Below are 19328 nucleotides of genomic sequence, written 5' to 3' on the forward strand. Positions count from 1 at the left end.
ATGTCTCCAAAAACTCAGCCTTTCTTCATGCTAGGTAGTTAAGACTGGCTTTGAACCACCTACTCCTGTCTTTGTGGCTCAGTGTCTTGCAACTCATTTCAGGCTGGACCTTAACCTGGTCAGTGAAATACAAAAGGAACCAGTGAATGAGGTTCCTCAAACATCCCTGGCTTTCATAGGGTGGGTAATTACAAATATAGAGGGACCTGTGTATGAATTGAGTTCAATGACCTACTTTGAAGCTGGTGTCATCATAGCACAGAAAGGGATGTAGAAAAAGGATGGTGAGAGCTTTCCTACTTGGACAGAAGTGTCAGTTATTCAATTTAAATGGTTAGGAAAAGTCCAAACTGGCACTACTTGGAGTTCAGAGACCAAGGCAATCAAGATTCTGGAAGAGGAACTAAATTTATTTCTAGAAACCAAGTTTCTATAGTTACACGGGTTCAACAAACACAGAAGACCTGGGCAAACTGGTATGGCCGAGCCTAACAGGAATGTTATTACTCTAACAATAATGGTGCATCCCAAGAGAAAAGGAGTGCATAATACTACTGGTGTGCTCTTCTATGCATGTCTAGTCCCAGAAAAATCTTGGGGCATGAAGCCAGTTTCAACTTTTTAAAACAAGTTTTGAGATTATAGTGAAGTCATTTCAACCTCCTCATTCTTCCCTACTGTTAAGTCTCAAATCCTGGGACAAATGGCTGAGGTACCTATTTAACAAATAAAAGCAGGCTTAGCTGCTGGTTCTCCCAGCATCCCTGTTTCTACCTGCCATAGGGTAATGGTTGGCATACCCAGCCTTCTAGACCAGGGTCTGAGTTCCCCTTCCCCTGGATGGTCTTCCTTATGTAATCCAACCATTTTGGTTACCTGGGCTTTTTCATCTATCATTTACTATCCAGGCCTCTTGGTCTAGCTTTCTCCTCTCCCCTTCTATTTTTCCTCATAATGCTCACAGTCATGTACCCTGTGGACTCTCCCAAATGTCTCTGCATCTGGCTATTCTGTCCCTTTTCTCTATAATAAACTTTCTACCCCACCATACCTAGAATCATCACCTTTCCTTTTTATTTCTTTTTATTTTTCATTCATTTCCTGTTTACCACTCCTTTCAAATTCTTCGCTAATTATTGTTTTAATTTTTACTGTTTGACTTTGACTTGTTTGGCTTTGGGATTTCTCATCTATAAGGTAGAGACTGAACAATGACTGTGTGTTGGAATGTGCACACAAAGGACCCTGTGACATAGAAGAGGAATTGTCTCCTTGTGTCTTGGAGACATGAAAGTCATACTAAAATACAGATTTCTTAGAGTAATGCTCTGTGTGTGCCTAAGGTGTGGGCCTAGCTGGAAAGGTCTCAGCTCTCTGAGCTATTTGATCTTATCCCCCAGTAGAGTAGCTGTTAGTGTCCTTAAGCCCAGCTGGGTGGTCAAAGGAAAAAAGGGATTCTAGGCAGTCCTATCAATCAGCAGCCCAGTGGGAGGTAGCTCATAGTTTCTTTCCAGGATTCTTTTCTGATGCAGCTGAAGAGAACTGTGAGGGGGACTTCGAATCATGCAATGGTGAGTGTGTGGGCCACTGTACCAAAACCAGGAGGAACAGGTCTGCTAAGCTCTCAGAGTCTGATATGGTGGTGCTGAGACTGCGGGTCAACTGTTGTTCTGTTGATCTGTGTGGTGACTTGGGGATTGGTTGTTGGTCTCTGACTCACCCTTAAATGTGGATTCCTTGGGGGTGGTGGGTGGGAGGCTGGGAGAATTCCTCTGCAGACCTGGCAGTTTAAAGCTGTGATGCTTAAAATATCACTGTCCAGTGTGCACACACACACATTGCTTTTGGTGTGTGGTGGGAAGGCAGATTGGAAAACTGATGACCTTGCATTTCACATTCAGTTTTGTGTGGCCAATTTTATAAATAGTTTTGAAGCTGGTAGAAAGGGGGCGATGTGCATTCTTCAGCAATTTTGTTTGGAATCTTTTTATCTTTTTGGTACTTTCAACCAAAGTAGTATGATTCAGGAAAATTTAATTTCAGGACACAAAAGGAATTTCTGAGATGCAGAGGTTTATAAGGTGTCCATGGTGTTGGGTAGGTGGATAAGGCAGATTCCATATCTTGTGGCACAGTCCATGTGGGAGTAAGCAAACATGAAAACACTCACCACATTGGTTTGTGTGTGACTTTCAGTGGGGCTGGATTTGCCTGAAATCACAAGAAGGCATGAGGGGCTGTAGAATCGCCTGCCCACTTTTTTGATTATTTTTTTCCACAGAGAACTCCAGAGCATAGAGCATGTGGTCTCTCCTTTTGGAAGACCAATATATAGTACCTGGTGGGTCAGAAATGTACTTTAGGGGTCAGTTTGAGTTGCTTTTGTGTTTATTTAATTTCTATACACATATAACCAAAAGTACACATGGTCAAGTACACATTTTTCCTGGCAGAGCTTCCTCGGTTCTTTTGAGGAAAAATTGAATATATTTTTAGGGTTAAGATTTTGGCTTTTTCTCTTCGTCTCCTAATTTTGTCACAACTGTTGTACACGTTCTTGATAGTTGTAGCTCTGAGATACTTTCTGATGTCACAGCTAGCTGCCTGTGTGTACTCTTACTTCATTATCCTATTTGGAATTCTGTGACATTTTTCATGGCACATAGCTTTGGAATCAGCTTTCCTCTTAGAAATTCATAGAAACTTTCTTTGGATTCTGGTGAATTCATATTCATTTTTTAATACATCATTACATTAGTGTTGTTTACTCTAGCATAAAAGGGTAAATGATATTTTCCTACATAATCATTTGTATAGCTAACTACAGTTAGTGTATAAAATTGAAAGTGATATGAAATAATTTACACAGCCATAGAAAGAATACTTCAGTTTAGAGTTTACTGACACAAAATACATTGTTATGATCACAAAAGCTATCCCACCAAGTATAATTTGAGAAGACAAAAAGTGAAAATAAAACATGGTCCAGAGTTGAACAACAAATTTGAATGTGATATGGGATCGTGTATTAGCATACAAAATAAACTCTTGATAGCAGAATTTGGGATTTCTCGTGGATATGACCTAAAATTAGGTAATATCAAGTTGTGTTGTTTTAGTTCATGTAAAACTGCAAATATTTAATGTATGTAATCTGATGCATTTGCAAACATTACTTCCACCCACACCCTCTCATTACCAAAAACACAATAAACCATGTTCTTCACACATTCTTATTGTATCCATGTGTATGTGTGCCTACATTGCACGGAGCTCTTATAAAATGACAGAATTGCTGTGGATTCCAACAGATTTCTCAGTAATTTTTCATGTACTTTAGATTAGTTTTAAAGAAGTATCTGAATTCTCATGCTTATTGCATTTATATTCGTGGTGGCATAAATTTTAAAATAACCTAATTCCTCATTTGTTAAGGTCGCACTGGGTACCTCAGGAGGACAGTATGGTAAATGAATGAAGACAATAGTAATAGTTAAAAGATTACCTACTTATAAAAGACTCTCACAGTCAGTGCTGTATTGGTCATGAAACAGGATATAATTACAGCATAAGCACTGTCAAATCAACAAACTTTTCACTTTTTCTGATTTCAATCTTTCTGCATTCCCATTTGTCCATTGGGTAGGGGAACTTCAGTCATCTTGTCTACCTTAAAGTTCGCAATAGAAAATGAAAGGCAGAAACAACACAACCTAGCTAAAGCAATCACTTTCAATGAATTTTTGTAACATTTTTTTAGTTGGTATGTGGAGAAGGAAAATCAAATATCAGGCCTTTTAGAGCAAAAGTTGTTATAGGAAAAAAAAGTAAATGTGCTTTTATAGTACACTATAAAAATGCAGATAGTTGGTTTATTTTGATGGTCTGAGGGCTTTCTGCCAATGAGTCATGCTACATGAAGTGGAAATGAGTTAAGAAACAGACTGACTTGTTTTGTTTGAATTGAAATAATGACAATAAATTACAGTTGAATAAAAATGTAATAGTCTTATACAAGTGACACTTTTCTTAGTTTTGTTCTGTTTAGCTAACCTGCCTTGGTAACACTTTTATTTTTATTGGAAAAAACATGTTTAAATACTTAGCATTTTAAAATATCAGTTTGTATATACTTAATGTATTACGTATTTAATGTATAAATAGTGTATAACATGCATTTCTGTTATTGTAAATATTATTCAATCATTGTTTTTTTTTAAGATTTTAATTATTTAATTAATGTTCTGTCTGCATGTGTCCTTGCATGCCACAAGAGTGCAACAGATCACAGTATAGATGATTGTGAGCCACCATGTGGTTGCTGGGAATTGAACTCAGGAGGTCTGAAGGAACAGAGAGTGTTCTTACCTGCTGAGCCACCTCGCCAGCTCTAAACTTTAGTTTTTATTATAGAGAAAAAAGAGTACTCTTTTGGAATTAAGTGAGCAGGGACCCCTGTAATTCCACATAACATCAGAAAATTACCCTTTTTTTTACCTGCATGATATATATTTCACATTGGTGAGAGCAAAACTTCTGATTTCACAAATTAAATGGGACTAAAGAATAAGCTTGTTAAACTCCTGAGTGATGCTTTCCCTCTATGCACACAGAATGATAACTGTACATCATGATTGTGGTTTCCTTGTTTTCACTATTTCACTTCTCTTTGATTGCGTCCCTTCTTTGCATTTTTAGCTAGGAAAATTGAATCAATACTTTTTAATTGAAAAGGATTCTTCCCCCATACAATATATTTTGACCACGGTTTCCTCTCCCTCCATTTCTCCCATGTCCAGCATACCTCCCTTCTTCCTCAGATCCACTCCCTCCCTTCTGTATTTTTTTCAGAAAAGAACAGGCCTCCAAGATAGGACTGCCAAACAACACCAAACAAGATACAAAAAGATAAAGCAAACAGACCTCACACTGAGAATGGACAAGGAACCCAACAGGGGAAAAAGAGTCTCAAGAGCAGGTGAGAGAGTCAGAGCTATGCCTGTTCCTAATGTTAGGATTCCCACAAAAATACAGAGCTAACAGCCATGACACCTCAGTAGAGGACCTGGTGCTGACACATGCACATGCAATACTTGCTATTTATGTCTCTGTGACATTCCTGGCTATGAAGGGAGTGGATTCCATCCCATGGCTTAGGCTGCAAGTTAAACCAAATATTAGCTCACCACTCAAGCAAGTTTGGTGCCACCATGCCCCCTTTACATCTTGCAAGCAGATTTTGGGTGGAGTGGTTTTTATTCTGGGTTTCTGTCCACGTTTCTCTTTCAATAGCCTGTACAGTACTGTCTCACCCTAAAGAGACTAGAACATAGGGGTGAAGTCTTTCAGCCTGCACCTGGTCCATCTCTCTACCTTCAGTGCACTGTGTGTAAGCTTTCATCCACAGTGTGGCCCTGCTGTTATTTTTGAGAGATCAACGCTCTGTCCTAACATTAGCCTGGGCTTTTGGGCATTTCCATACAACCTCCTGGGACAACAACCCAGTTGTGTGAGAAAATACAATGTTGGCTGTATTTGTTTGCCTTCCAACCAGCAATGGAGGAGTGTTCCCCTTCCCCAACGCCTGTGTCAGTGTGAGTGAGCTGTCACTTGTCCTGTTAAACTTCACCATTCTGACATGTGTAAAATTAAAGCTCAAAGTAGTTTCCATTTGCATTTACTTAAAGGCTAAGAATGCTGAACCTGAACAGTGTTTTTCAGCCATCTGAGATTCTCCTGTTGAGAATTCTACGTTGAGATCTGTTCTCTGTTTTTTATTTTCTTTATTTTATTTTTTAATATTAGTTACAGTTTATTAACTTTTTATCCCAGCTGTAGCCCGCTTCGTCACTCCCTTCCAATCCCACCCTCTCTCCCTCATTTCCTCCATGCCCCTTTCCAAGGCCACTGATAAGGGAGGTCCTCCTCACCTTAGCTTATCAGGTATCTTCAGGACTGGCTGCAATGTCCACCTTTGTGGTCTAGGAAGGCTGCTCCTCCCTGGGGGTGGGAGGTAGATCAAAGAGACAACCATTGAGTTCATGTCATAAACAGTCCCTGTTCCCATTACTAGAGAACACACTTGGCTACTAAGCTACCATGGGCTCCATCCGAGCAAGGATTCTAGGTTATATCCATACATGGTCCTTGATTGGAGATACAGTCTCATAAAAGACCCCTGTGCCCAGATATATTTGGTCCTTGTGGAGCGCCTATCCTCTCCAGGTGATACTAACTCTCTCTTCTTTCATATGATTCCTTGCCCTCAGAGGATCAGACCCACAGAGCAAGTGATGCTAAGCACAGAACTCACTGCCTGGGGGGATGTTTTTCTAAAAAAAATAAAATAAAATTTCTTAAGCATAAGAGTAAAAGCTCTGATCTAAGAAGGTCTGTGAGGATGGCAGCAATGTCTGATTTTATGTGCAGACATACACAGATTATATTAATCAGAAGTCCCCTTACCCATCCACTCAAAAATCTTAAAAATTTAGTTATATAAGAAACCCTCCTTTAAACAAATTCTTAAAGTCTAAGGTCTTGCCAGCCATGCTTGCACAAGCCTTTAATCCAGGCACATGAAAGGCAGACACAGGCTGTTCTCTGTGGGTTCGGTGTTAGCTGTATACATAGAGAAATTTATTCTATCAGTTCTTTTCATGCAGAGAGCCTCTACTAGTACAGCTATCTGTTTTCTTCATCTTCCCATTGAGGAAGAAGTTTTACCTGATGATAGGACTCCAAAGTGTCATGTATTTTCTGTTTTTTTCCCTCCTGTGTTGTCTCTTATCTTCCAGGAGAAAGGTGGCTGCAGTTTACCTGACCCCAGCGTGAAGTCACAGAACAAAAATCTCCTTGCATTTTCTAAAATCTCTCTAATTCTTAATACTCTTGGCACCCTTCCACCTGTGGACAGACTGTTCATTCTGCTACAGGTTGAAAAATAGTTGTGCAGCTCTCCACGTTGATTCCAGGAGGAAGAGGGAAATTGCATCCTGAGTGCTGGAAAACAGAGGGTAAGCTAGAGGAGGACAGACACAAATGATGATAAAATGCAAATCTCTGCAGATCTGAAGAAGGTTTGGTCCTGAAACAGAAGCCTGGGCCAGGAATCACTACACCTTGTTTCTTTAGTACAGTAAAACCCTAAGGGAAGTGCTCCTGTTACTCAAGAATCATTGGCCAATCAGAACCTTTGATCCCTCCAGTTAGAGGAAGAATTGTGTTCTTTCTGGTGCCATGCTGGGTGTTTGCTCTGTAGCTGAGTAGGGTTGGATGGTTGGTGTGCTCTGATATGAGCACAGCTACTGTGTGCTGTGAGAGGATTTTAGACAAGTTCCAAAGTTGTAACATGATGAGTTTGTGGCCGCTGTCTTCAACCTGTTGGAGCAGGAGGCTGACCATCAGGAGCTGCCTTGTAGGGTCCTTTCTGGAGCTGGGTGGGAACCGGTAGCCAGAATCAGCCACCTTAAAGATACCAGTCTGAGCTATGACCACAGCTCATTCTTCTGAATATCTTCACAATAATGATTTCCAGTTGGAAGCCAAGAAAACTCACTTCTCGAACAGAAGGTTAAAATGAAAGCTGTATTTTCTGAGCTCAGAGAGGTGACCAGCTCAGGATCTGAACGATGCCCCATGATAAGCTTTATTGTATATTTAAAGGGTTAAATTCACAAGGCTGGGGGGCTTGGCGAGTGTTGGGGTCATCCAATCAAATTTTAGCATTGTGGATTAAGCAAGGGTGTTTCTGTTAGTGCTCTGCTGTTCTAGGATACTGGGCTCAAGGTCTTTAACCGTTTTCCAAGAACTTTAGTCTGGAATCCAAGGCCCTTAATTTATATCTCTTGACATTTGGTCCAGAGCTCAAAGTAAAAAGTGAGCAAAGAAGTGTATCCTCTGTCCATAGTAAGGTAGGGCTTGGTAAGTGATATATTTTTACGATTTAGGCACCTTGGTTAAGATAAATGCAATTTTAATCAGTTAACTGATAATCAGAAAAATGTTTCAAGGGGTTGAGTGGGAAATAACGCTGCATACTTGGAGATGTGAAGTTAGCTTAATCTTGCTAGTAAAATGGAAGAGCAAAATAGAGGAGCTGCTTGGAGAAAGCTGGGCTCTTGAGTCCGTCTCATTACACACAGTGGAACTGCATGTTCACAAAGTATTTGCAGCAGGGGCTTGAACACAGAAATGTCCTTGGTAGGATGCAAACTCAGAGGGGTCTAGTTTCTAGTATCTTTTCCAAGTTCTGACCTTGGCATTTAACATTCAGGTATAATATTCCTTTGGAGTATATTTTGTGGAGGATGAAAATAATGTACATGTTGAGTAGCACTTCATTGTAAAGCTGTGATGTAAACGGGTAGAATTGTTCATGTAAGGGATTTACCAATACTTGGTGAAAGGAAGTCACATCTAGTAGAATTTAGCTAAGGGCTAAGTAGATATGTAGCATGCCAACCAGGCCTGTGAGAGATTAAGATGCTAGAAAACACATATTTGCTTAAGAGGATAGTCAACAAATTTGTTTCCAGCCATAACCAAGGAGACAACTCTGATTCATACCAACCATTGGCCCATCTCCATGTCAAAGAAGAGGCATATAACAAGCTGCTTAATTGCCATTATAGACTCACAGCCAACATTAAAGACCTGGTGTGTCATAAAGTTGCAGTTTTCTTCTTGAGAAAAGCATAGCTCTGTCACATGGGGAAGACATCTGGTGAAAACCCATTGAATAGGGAAAACACTGTTGTTTTGAGGGCTGCTTTGTTAAAACAAAGCTTTCCCCAAGGTCCTCATATATGGAGAAAAACCTAACTTCTCACAGTCCTCCAATATGCTTATGTCAGTACAACCTGTGGCCTAGGCTTTGGGAAATTTCCCCAAGATTCTGAGGTATTTAAAATATAGCAGTGATCCTTTTCTAAAACCAGGAAAGGGGTGAGCTGTATGGCCAGGTCATTTGAGAAGGGCTTCCTTCAGATTCTGAGAACCCAACTCTTTCCAACACACGGAAACACATGGAGACACCCTCATCAGTTCCAAAGTCACTGTGGTCTTGGTAAATAATGTTCTTGAGATCCTGTGTTCCCCTTGTGCAGTGTTGTTTTATTAGGCTCCTCGTAGTTTTATCCCATTGTATGAGAGTTTCTGATCAGTTCATAGATGTCAGATGTTTCTCTCCATTTCTCCCCAAGAAGTATACAATATGCTATTCTTCTTAAGAAGCTTACTTTGGATAACACATAGCTTGTGCAAAACCTATCCACCATAGCTTTTACATCTTCTACCTTCTATTTTTTCCAAAATTTGAAACCTCTGAGACCACTCACTTATACCCTATCACTGAATAATGACCTGCTGCATTAAGGGAGTGTAGTACATAAATTATTCCAGAAATGTCTTTGCTGTGTAAATCTTCTATTTGTCTCAGTGGCTAGACTTGAAATCTCTAGTTCAGAAATTGTTTACTATATACCTAGGAGCCTAAAATTTAAAAGATACTTAAGGAAGACTGCATATATGGAATGCAAAATCTGTTTAGGCTGTCTTCTCTTATAGCATTAACTAGAGGTGGATACATGCTACTCTTAGAGAATTTTTTCCTTAACCATTTAATTTTCTTTACAGTACTTTCTCCCTGGGGATGGATAATAAATCTAGAACAGCTGCATCTTCAGCATTTTGGAAAAAATATTTCTGAGACAAACTTTGTTGGCTTAGGTCACATTGATCCCAGTCTATTGCTCCCCAGAATATTGACCTTGCTAAATTCTTAAGATAACAGCAGAGCTTTAAAAATTACTTATTTGAGGCATGAAATTATCTGTCTGTTTTTGTGTACAGCGGGAATGCAGCTTGGAAAAATGAAGGTCATTTCTAGAAGTTTTCATCTTGTTTTATAAATTCAATTTTTTGTGATAAATTTTACAAATATTTTGGAAACTAGTGTCAAGGAAAATGTGGATCAAATTTCAGCTGTATTTTTACTGATTAGTATGCTTTAACATTTCCACTAATAGAACCCACAATGATGGGACTTAAGACACTGAATTCCAGGGTTAAAAGGAGTTTCTGAGCTGCAGAGATATCTCAGGTGTACATGGTGTTATGTAGTTAGATGGGGCAGATTTTATGTCTTGTGCTGTAATAGATGTGGCAGGAAATAGACATAAAATTACTATTTAACACTGTTTTGTTTATGGGCATCAGTGGGACTGCATTTGCCTGCAATCACTAGGGGTCCATGAGGGGCTACAGTGCCATAACCTACCTTTCTGCTGACCTCCATTTACACAGAGAGTTCTAGAGCATGTGGACTCTGAAAAAAAAGGTCAGTAGTACCTAGAAGGTAATTTGAACAGGGTAGGAGGTCACTTTGAGTTGTTTTTGTCGAGTTGTGACATTTGTGTTTTTTTTAAATTTCTATATGTATACAATCATAGGTAACATTGGTCTGCTTCACACTTTTTCTTGGTTGGGTTTCCTTAGGTATCTCGATGGACATCTGACTAGATTATTGGGCTTATGTTCTAGGAATTTTTGCTTTATTCTTTCACAAATATTGTGCACAATCTACATTGTTTTTGCTGTAAAGTAAGTGCAGAAGTTATATTTTGTCCCTGTGTGTAAAATGTCTTCATAATCCTGAGAATTCTCAAGTTTTTTTTTTCACATGGTTAATTCAGTTGGCAGCATGCCATCATGAAATGACTTGTTGTCACCATCCAAAGAACATGCATGGGCTGGACCTTGGCACCCTACACACATCTAGCTGATTGGCAGCTTTGTCTTTATATCAATCACCTAACATTTGAAATGGGGTCTTTCTGTGACAGGGACACATTTGCCTGTTTATGAATCACTTTGCCCTTGCTGGGCTGCCTTCTCTGGCCTCACCGGAGGAAGATGCACCTAGTTTGTATGCAATTTGATGTGCTGAGGAGAGTTGGTATGAGGAGGCTCCCCTTTCATGAGAAGAGGAGGAGGAGTAGGCAAAGAGGATGGGAGGATGATCCTCCCAGGAGGAGAGGAGGTATGGAGCTGCAAGCAGGATATAAAGTGATAAAATAAATAAACTAATGAGAAAATGGCAGGTTTCTATGTAAATGAGAGATTATGTTGACTGAAGATTTCTGTTGAAGGCGCTTCAATTGAGTGTGACAATATCTCTGAGTGAGTGGCCCTGGGCTGGAAAAGAGAGCTAGTTGAGCATGGAATGATGAAGATACAAGAGCACAAGGCAGTAAACAATATTTGCCATGGTTTTTGCCTTATTTTTCTGGAAACTTAGTTTCTATCCTAGGCTTCCACAATGATGGACTGTGGTCTGACAGGACTAAACAAGTAAACCCATTCATGACCTGAGATGTTTTTGTTTAGAGTATTCAATCACAGCAGCACAGTAGCAGGTTAGGAAAAAATGTATGCCAAAAGTGACTTTGCTCTTGGACAGACCTGAGAATGTTCTCTTTTTAGAGGATTGTGGAAAATATCAGATCTTGAGATGGCAAAAGTCCAGAGCTTAACTGGCTCTTCCTTTAGGACCTGGAAGTTCAGAATGTTGAGTGTAGTGCATACAGAGGAAGTGGATATCCTAGGATTTCTGTGGAAAATCGAGTCCATAGAAATTTAAGCTATAGGTCATTTGAGTGGTAATTTAGCCCCAAATCTTTCTTAGTCTGCTCATGTTCTAATAAATTAAGTAAGGTAGAACTGAAAAATGCGAAATGATTTCCTAGATGGTGATGTTTGCTTTCAAACCTGGCTTGGATGTTAGTCAAGGCTACATTTGAAATCTTGATTCTCATGTGAGAGCCTTTGGAGTATGAGTCCAAGGATGGAAGATGTATCCACAATATGTTCTGTGTTGTCAACATATTTTACCAATGTTAATATTAAAATGCTTAATAGAATATATGTACATATGTTGGTATGTATTGTTTGAAGTTACATGAATCTTCATGTTGTCGTTTGTTACTATAAGGGACATCATGCTGAAGTTCTGCCTTCTAAGAGAATTATCTAGATTGCTAGATAATGTAACAACAGTGAAATTTGTTAAAAAAAAGCATGTTATATGTTTGTAATGTAACTATGAGTTCTTAGGCCATGATAGATATGTGAAGACATGATGACAATTTTTGGGATTTACTGTGACCATTCCTACATGACGGTCAAGATCATGTTGCCAGTTTGCACTCTGGATTTTTCAGACAGTGTATCTTTTAATTTTTATTCTCTTTTATTTATTACAATTTGTTCTTTTGTATCCCAGCTGCAGCCCCCTCCCTTATGCCTTCCCAATCCCACTGTCCATCTCTCTGAGTCTATTAAATTAAAAAATATATTTTTTGACTTTACAATTCAATGTGATCCCTCCTTCCTCTGCTCTCAGTCCACCCTCAAACTTCTCTCTCTCCTCCCAGAGAAGGGTTGTCCTCTCCCTGTATCAACCCCTCGCAACACATTAAGTCACATCAGGACTTAGCACATCCTCATCCACTGAGGCCAGGCAAGGCAGCCCTTACAAAGGGAGGCAGTAGAGTTCATGTTACTCCACTTCCCACTCCACCAACATGGACCAAGCTGGTCATCGTACAGATGAGTTCATTGAGCCTAGGTCCACACTATGCATGCTCCTTAGTTGATGTCTCATTTTCTGTAACCCCACTGGGTCTGGGTTACTTGTCTCTGTTGGTCTTCTTGTGGCTTTCTATCACCTCCAGGTGCTTCAAACTTTCCCCTAGTACTTCCACAAGACTCCCAGAGATCCACCCCATGCTTATTTGCAAGTTCCAGCATCTGTCTCCATTGGCTGCTGGGTGGAGCGTCTGAGATAACAGACATGTTTAGGCTCTTCTACAAGCTCAGCAAAGCAACATTTACAGTTTCACTGCCTGGCTCTCTAGTGTAAGGTGGGTCTCAGGTTTGCCCAATTATTGGTTGGACTTTCCCTCAATCTTTGTTCCCTCATTATCCCTAAACTCCTTGTAAGCAGGGTAATTTTTAAATCATGGGTTTTGTGGTCCAGTTGTTGTTTCTTCTCTCCCCTAGTCCTGACTGTCTAGGAGGTGGTCACTTCAATTTCCATGTCTCTTTTCCCCTGCCCCTCTGTTAGTAGTCTCAGCTAGAGTCACACCCAGGTCCTCTCAAGAACCTTCCCTATCAAATGATTCTGAAGAGAAACCACCTCAGTCTCCTTGTTCTCAGCCCTCTCACCTCCTACTACAATTCACCCCACATCTGATACCCACATTTTTCCCCTCCCTATTCCAACTTCTGCCCAGTTCCCTCTCTTCATCCACTTCTGCTGTCTGTTCTGTTTTCTATTCTGAGTGATATTCTGGCAACCTCTCATGGACTCTTCTTGTTACTTAGCTTCTTTGGGTGTGTGGATTGTAGTATGCATATCCTGTACTATAGGTCTATTATCTGCTTATTAGCAATGTGTTTCTTTCTGTGTCTTGGTTATCTCTCTCAGAATGATCTTTTCTAGTTCGATCCATTTGCCTGCAATTTCCATGATTTCTTATTTTTAATAACTGAGGAGTATTCCCTTTGTAAATGTACTAGAAGTTCTTTATCCATTCTTCACTTTCTGGCTGTTATGAATAAAACAGCTATGAACATTGTAGAACAAATGGAACATCTTTTGGATGTATTCCCTGGAGTGGTATAGATGCATATTGAGGTAGAACTATTCCCAATTTTCTTGAATGCACCAGTTTGATTGCCAGGGAAGTTTTACAAGTTTACGCTCCCATCAGCTCTGAAGGAAAGTTCCCTTTTCTCCACATCCTCACCAGAATGTGTTGTCACATGAGTTTTTATTTTAGTCATTTGAGTGGTGTAAGATACTTTCTTTTTTCCATTGTATGATTTTGGCTTCTTTGTTGAAAGCAAAGTTCCAATAGGAATTTAGGTTTATTTCTGTGTCCTTATTCCAACTGTATAGGATTCTACTGCTATCAAGGGTATTTTATTTTTCCATTTGAAGTTAATGTTTGCTCTTTCAAGGTCTGTAAAGTATAATGTTGGAATGTTGTTGGGAAATGGATTGAACCTGTAGACTGCATTTTTTAAGAATGCTGTTTTAGAGAAGGGGGATAAAGGGAGGGTTTAGTGAAGGAAGGAGGAAGTGTGCTACAGGGGGGATACAAAGTGAATAAAGTATAATTAATAATTTAAAAAAAAAGAATGCTGTTTTACTATGTTAATCCTATATATCCATGAGTTTGGGAGATCTTTCCATCTTATGATATTTTCTTCAGTTTCTTTCTTTAAAGACTTTAAATTCTAGTCATAGAGGTCTTTCACTTCATATTTTTTGTGGCTACTGTTCAGGGTGTTGTTTCCCAAATTTCATTCCCAACCCATTTTTTTATTTGTATATAGGACTAATGAAATTTTTAATTAATTGTGTTCCCAACCACTTTGTAGAAAGTGTATATCAACTGTAGGAATTCTTTGGTAGAATTTCTTTGGTCACCTAGGTATACTAGTAAATCATCTGTGAATAATTATACTTTGAATTTTTCCTTTCCAATTTGTATCACCTTGATAACTTTCAGTTGTCTTATTGCTTTACTAGGACTTAAGGAGTATATTGAAGAGATATGGAGAGGGGAGGCATCCTTGTCCTGTACCTCATATGAGTGGTATTTCTTTAAGTTTCTCTCCAAATAATGTGATGTTAGCCCTCACTTGCTTTTTACTGTATTTATTATGTTAAGTATGTGCCTGATTCCTTATATGCCTGATTTCTCCAAGTCTTTTAATATGAAGGGGCGTTAGATTTTGTCAAAGGGTTTTTCTCATCTAATGAGATGATCATGTGATCTTGATCTTTCAGTTTGTTTATATGGTGGATTACATTGATGTATTTTCATATGTTGAACCATCCCTGTATCCCTGAGAGTAAGCAAATTTGTTCATCGTGTATATCTTTGATGTGTTCTTGGATTTGTTTTGCGAGGATTTTATTGAATATATTTGTGTTACAGACAGCTATTAGCTGTCATGTGGTTGTGGGAATTTAATCCAGGTCCTCTGGAAGAACAGACAGTATTCTTAACTACTGAGCCATACCTCCATCCCCCCTGTTGCCTATTGATGATCAACATTTAAATTGCTAATATTTTCATCTCTCCTTTTGTAATTGTTCAAGCATACATTTCATTTTTAAAAAGATCATATTAATATTACAGTTTAAAATGAGGCACTTCAGGTTTCTAGACATGTATGCAGAACTGGAGTGAATGTGTAACTCTTTGTAGAAACTTGAGAAAGATATTTAAGTTTTTTATCTGTTTGTTTGATTAATTTTTGTGTATTATTCAGGATCTGATTATGTACCCCTGAGTGTCCTGGAACTTATTGCATAGAGCAGGCTACCATCCAGCTCTATGAGATACACCAGCCTCTGTTTCCTGAGTGATTTTGGAATTAAAGTCATCAGAAAATACACCCAGCCTGCCCATTCTTAAAAGAATCAGGAATCGTTTATACTATTTCTCTCATGTACGCTCAGTACTATTGATCTGTTTACTCTCTCTCTCTCTCTCTCTCTCTCTCTCTCTATCTGTTATTTGACATTTCTCTTGCAAGGCTATATCCTAGTTAAAGAATGAGAGAGAAATGAACTTCACTATTCAGTTTCCTCTTAAAAAGAGTTAGTTATTGCCTTAAAACTTGTGTGTCACAAAATAAGTAGAAGAAAAACCAGAATACTTTGAAAATATTGTAAATGAAGGATACATTTCCAGTATTCTAAGCATCATGCTTTCTGTTGTACATGTGTGTGGTTATTTTAAACTGCATTGACCTACAATGATGTGTATAAGATCTTCACTCAAGAACAGTGGTCTTTGCTGGATCCTTCCCAGAGGAATCTCTACAAAGATGTAATGCTGGAGACCTACAGGAACCTTACTGCTATAGGTAGGACAGTGAATTTTCTTTACTTTTTAAAATATGGGGAAATATTTATTCATTATTGATGTGCTTCTGTAATTTCTCTTGAAGATATGGAAGAGTGAGGTGAATGGTTCTTTGATTGACCATAGATCACGACTTTAATTTTGTCTTATTTCCAACAATAAATCATTCATTTTCTGTTACTATGTTTTAGGCTACAATTGGGAAGGTCATAATATGGAAGAGTATTGTCAACGTTATAGAAGACATGCAAGGTAATTTTCATGTGTAAGCTAATATAAATATGGTTCTGAGAAAATTTTAATATGATCTGGAAGTTTGAAAGAGAAGGGACATTGTAAATGAGCTGCTTTAAGTGTATTTATTAATGATGACTAACTTGTTACTAAACCATGTACCTCCATGTTAGGTATTTGATGTGTGTTTGCAGGGCATCCTCTAAGAAAGAATACAAGGAAAACATACCTTACATAAGATCAATTTTTAACTTATAGCCTCATTACTGTAATAAGGTAGAACTGCAATTTGTTTATTCTCCTACAACTCAGATATTGCCAAATGTATTCAAAGTAAAGAGTGATGAAAGTATATTCAAAGCATTATACTAAGCAAGTAGTCCATAGTAAAACTGGGTTACTCATATACTTGTAGTAATGTTGCTAAGTTTGTGGCAAAACCATAATCTCTATAGCACATGTCTGTGATGAACAAAAATCAAATGTGTGAATGCATCATGAATATATAAAGGCATCATTTATTATTCTTTTTTAATAGTTATATCATATATCACAATGAATACAAGTCATGTTAGTATATGTATATTGAAAGAAACAATGTACCATCCAGAACAACTAAAAGGTATAGTAGTCCCCATTTTGAGTAGATGTTTAAAAATTGATACCTGTTGTGCTTTATATGGCCTAATCAGAGCTGTCAGCAGTACAAATAATGACACAGAGGCTTTTTAATATTTTAGAGCTTAGGCAATTTTCCTGGGCATATTTTGAACCATTTTTTCCCTAACACAGTGTCCAGATGCGTGGCCAGCTCTACTTCTTTGTTCATGTTCACATCCTTTTGTTAACATCACTGGCCTGCTGGTGAATTGCCTGTCATTTGCTTTCTTCTTCCCAGCAACCCTCTCTCACTCAGAAGTTCTGCCCTCCATTTTGTGCCCTGCTATCAGTTCTTAGGTATTTATTATTCCCAATAGATAAGTGAGGAAGGACAAATGTTTACAAAATATAGGACAGGTGATGGGGCATAGAACTAACAATACTATGATCTCATTAGCACGTAGCTATCTGCTGACTTAGCAATCAGCATTCACACACTTTAACAAAATATACACCAGCATCAATTAACTGGTTATTCATCTTCATTAGGAATTCTCACAAAATCACACTGCAGAAATTATAAGTTTTAGGAATGTACAAATTATTCTGTTTGCCAGTTTTCTTTGCATATTTAGTATGGCGCACAGTATAGGGAAATTTATGAATCCAGTCAGTGTGTTAAAGCTCGGAGGTCTTGCAGTTTTCTACAAATCTGTGGTAAAACATCATATAGAAGAAAGTATAATATAAATGTGAGACAGGTAACAATTTTACCACCACAGGTATTTTGAAATATGCAAAACAACCCCCTAGATAAGATCACCATGAATGTAAAAATAATGATGAAAACTCAAGATGTAATTATTCTTTACCTTCACAACCAAATTGAAAAATTAAGTCACATATACAAAAACATTCTTTAGTGTAATGAATGTGGTAAAGCTTTTATTTGTTTCAAATGTGCTGATTATCTTTGCAGGTATGAAAACAGTCATAGTGGAGACAAACCCCCTGAAGATACTCAATATGACAAAGTCTTTTATGACACACATATGACACACAATATGACACACATCACAGGTGTCCCCACACATATAAAAGTATGCATACTGGTGAGGATCACTATGAATGTAATGAACATGATAACGCCTTTGCACATAACAGTCATGTCCTAAGACGTAAAAGGACACATATAGGAGAGAAACCTCATGAATGTAACCAACGTGGTAAAGCCTTTGCATGTAACAGTAGTCTCCAAATACATAAAAGAACTCAAACTGGAGAGAAAACATATGAATGTAACCAATGTGGAAAAGCCTTTGCATCTAACAATGATTTCCTAAGACATAAAGTAACACACACTAGAGAAGAACCTTATGAATGTAACCATTGTGGTAAAGCATTTGCACATAAAGGTAATCTCCTAAAACATAAAAGAACGCACACTGGAGAGAAACCTTATGAATGCAACCAATGTGGTAAAGCCTTTGCACAAAACAGTCATCTGGTAGTACTTGAAAGAACTCACACTGGAGAGAAATCTTTTGAATGTACCCAGTGTGATAAAGTCTATGCATTTCCTAGTCGTCTCTGAAGACAAAAAGAACACATCCTGGAGAACAACCTTATGAATATAAGCAGTGTGGAATCACTTTTGTACAACACAGTCATCTCCTAATACATAAAAATCCATGTTTCAGAAAACCCTTATGAATATAATAAATGTCATAAATTTTCATGTAAGAGTCATCTTTAACAAGAACACTTACTGGAGTGAAACCTATGAATGTAACCAATGTGTCAAAACCTTTGTATGCCATAATATTCTGCATGCACATAGAAGAATGCACACTGGAAACTTTATGAATGTAACCAATGTGATAAAGTATTTTGACAGAATGGTAATCTCCAATGACATAAAGAAGACATACTGGTGAGAAACCTTATGAATGTAACCAATGTCGTAAAACTTGCTCTTCACAATCATCCTCAAAATCATGAAAACATTCATATTGGACAGAAAGACCATGAATGTATTTAAGGTGGTTAAGCTGTTCCACATTTGTATAAACTTCATCATCATGAAAGAATTCCTACTGGAGAGAAACTTTATGAATGTTTCAAAATGTGAGGCCTTTGCACATGTCTATCGTCTTCATCATAAAAGTTTCATACTGGAGAGATATTCTGAGTACATAAGCAGCATGGTAAGGCCTTTGTGTTTTTCAGTCCATGGAATCCAATACAACTCAAACACATGTTAAAGCAAATGACAAACATTTATTGTCACCCAGTCACTACTGGTTGGTTAGGGCTACATAACATTCTTGGTAACTGAACTGTGATACCTATCCACCCACGAAGCCAGAAAGTTACAGAGGTTTTAAGTTGAAAATCATAAACATCTATACCATTTTACAACTAAGTTATCAGTCATGGTTTAGGGATATGGGATTTGTTTATGGCATTAAGGAATTCACCTGATGCAAAGGTGTAGATTTTACAGTCCAAATAGTCATATCCATTTGTTCTTTTGTGGTTAGGTAA

General features: G+C 38.2%; 1 pseudogene; it reads left to right on the forward strand.

Annotated features, from left to right (window-relative positions):
• The first annotated feature begins 15821 nt into the window (after positions 1-15821).
• LOC129681281 (zinc finger protein 120-like) lies at positions 15822-18782 on the forward strand (annotated as a pseudogene).
• Positions 18783-19328: the final 546 nt, after the last annotated feature.

Source organism: Psammomys obesus, unplaced genomic scaffold, assembly GCF_907164565.1.
Source record: "Psammomys obesus unplaced genomic scaffold, mPsaObe1.curated_primary_1811, whole genome shotgun sequence".
NCBI classification, from domain to species: Eukaryota; Metazoa; Chordata; class Mammalia; order Rodentia; family Muridae; genus Psammomys; species Psammomys obesus.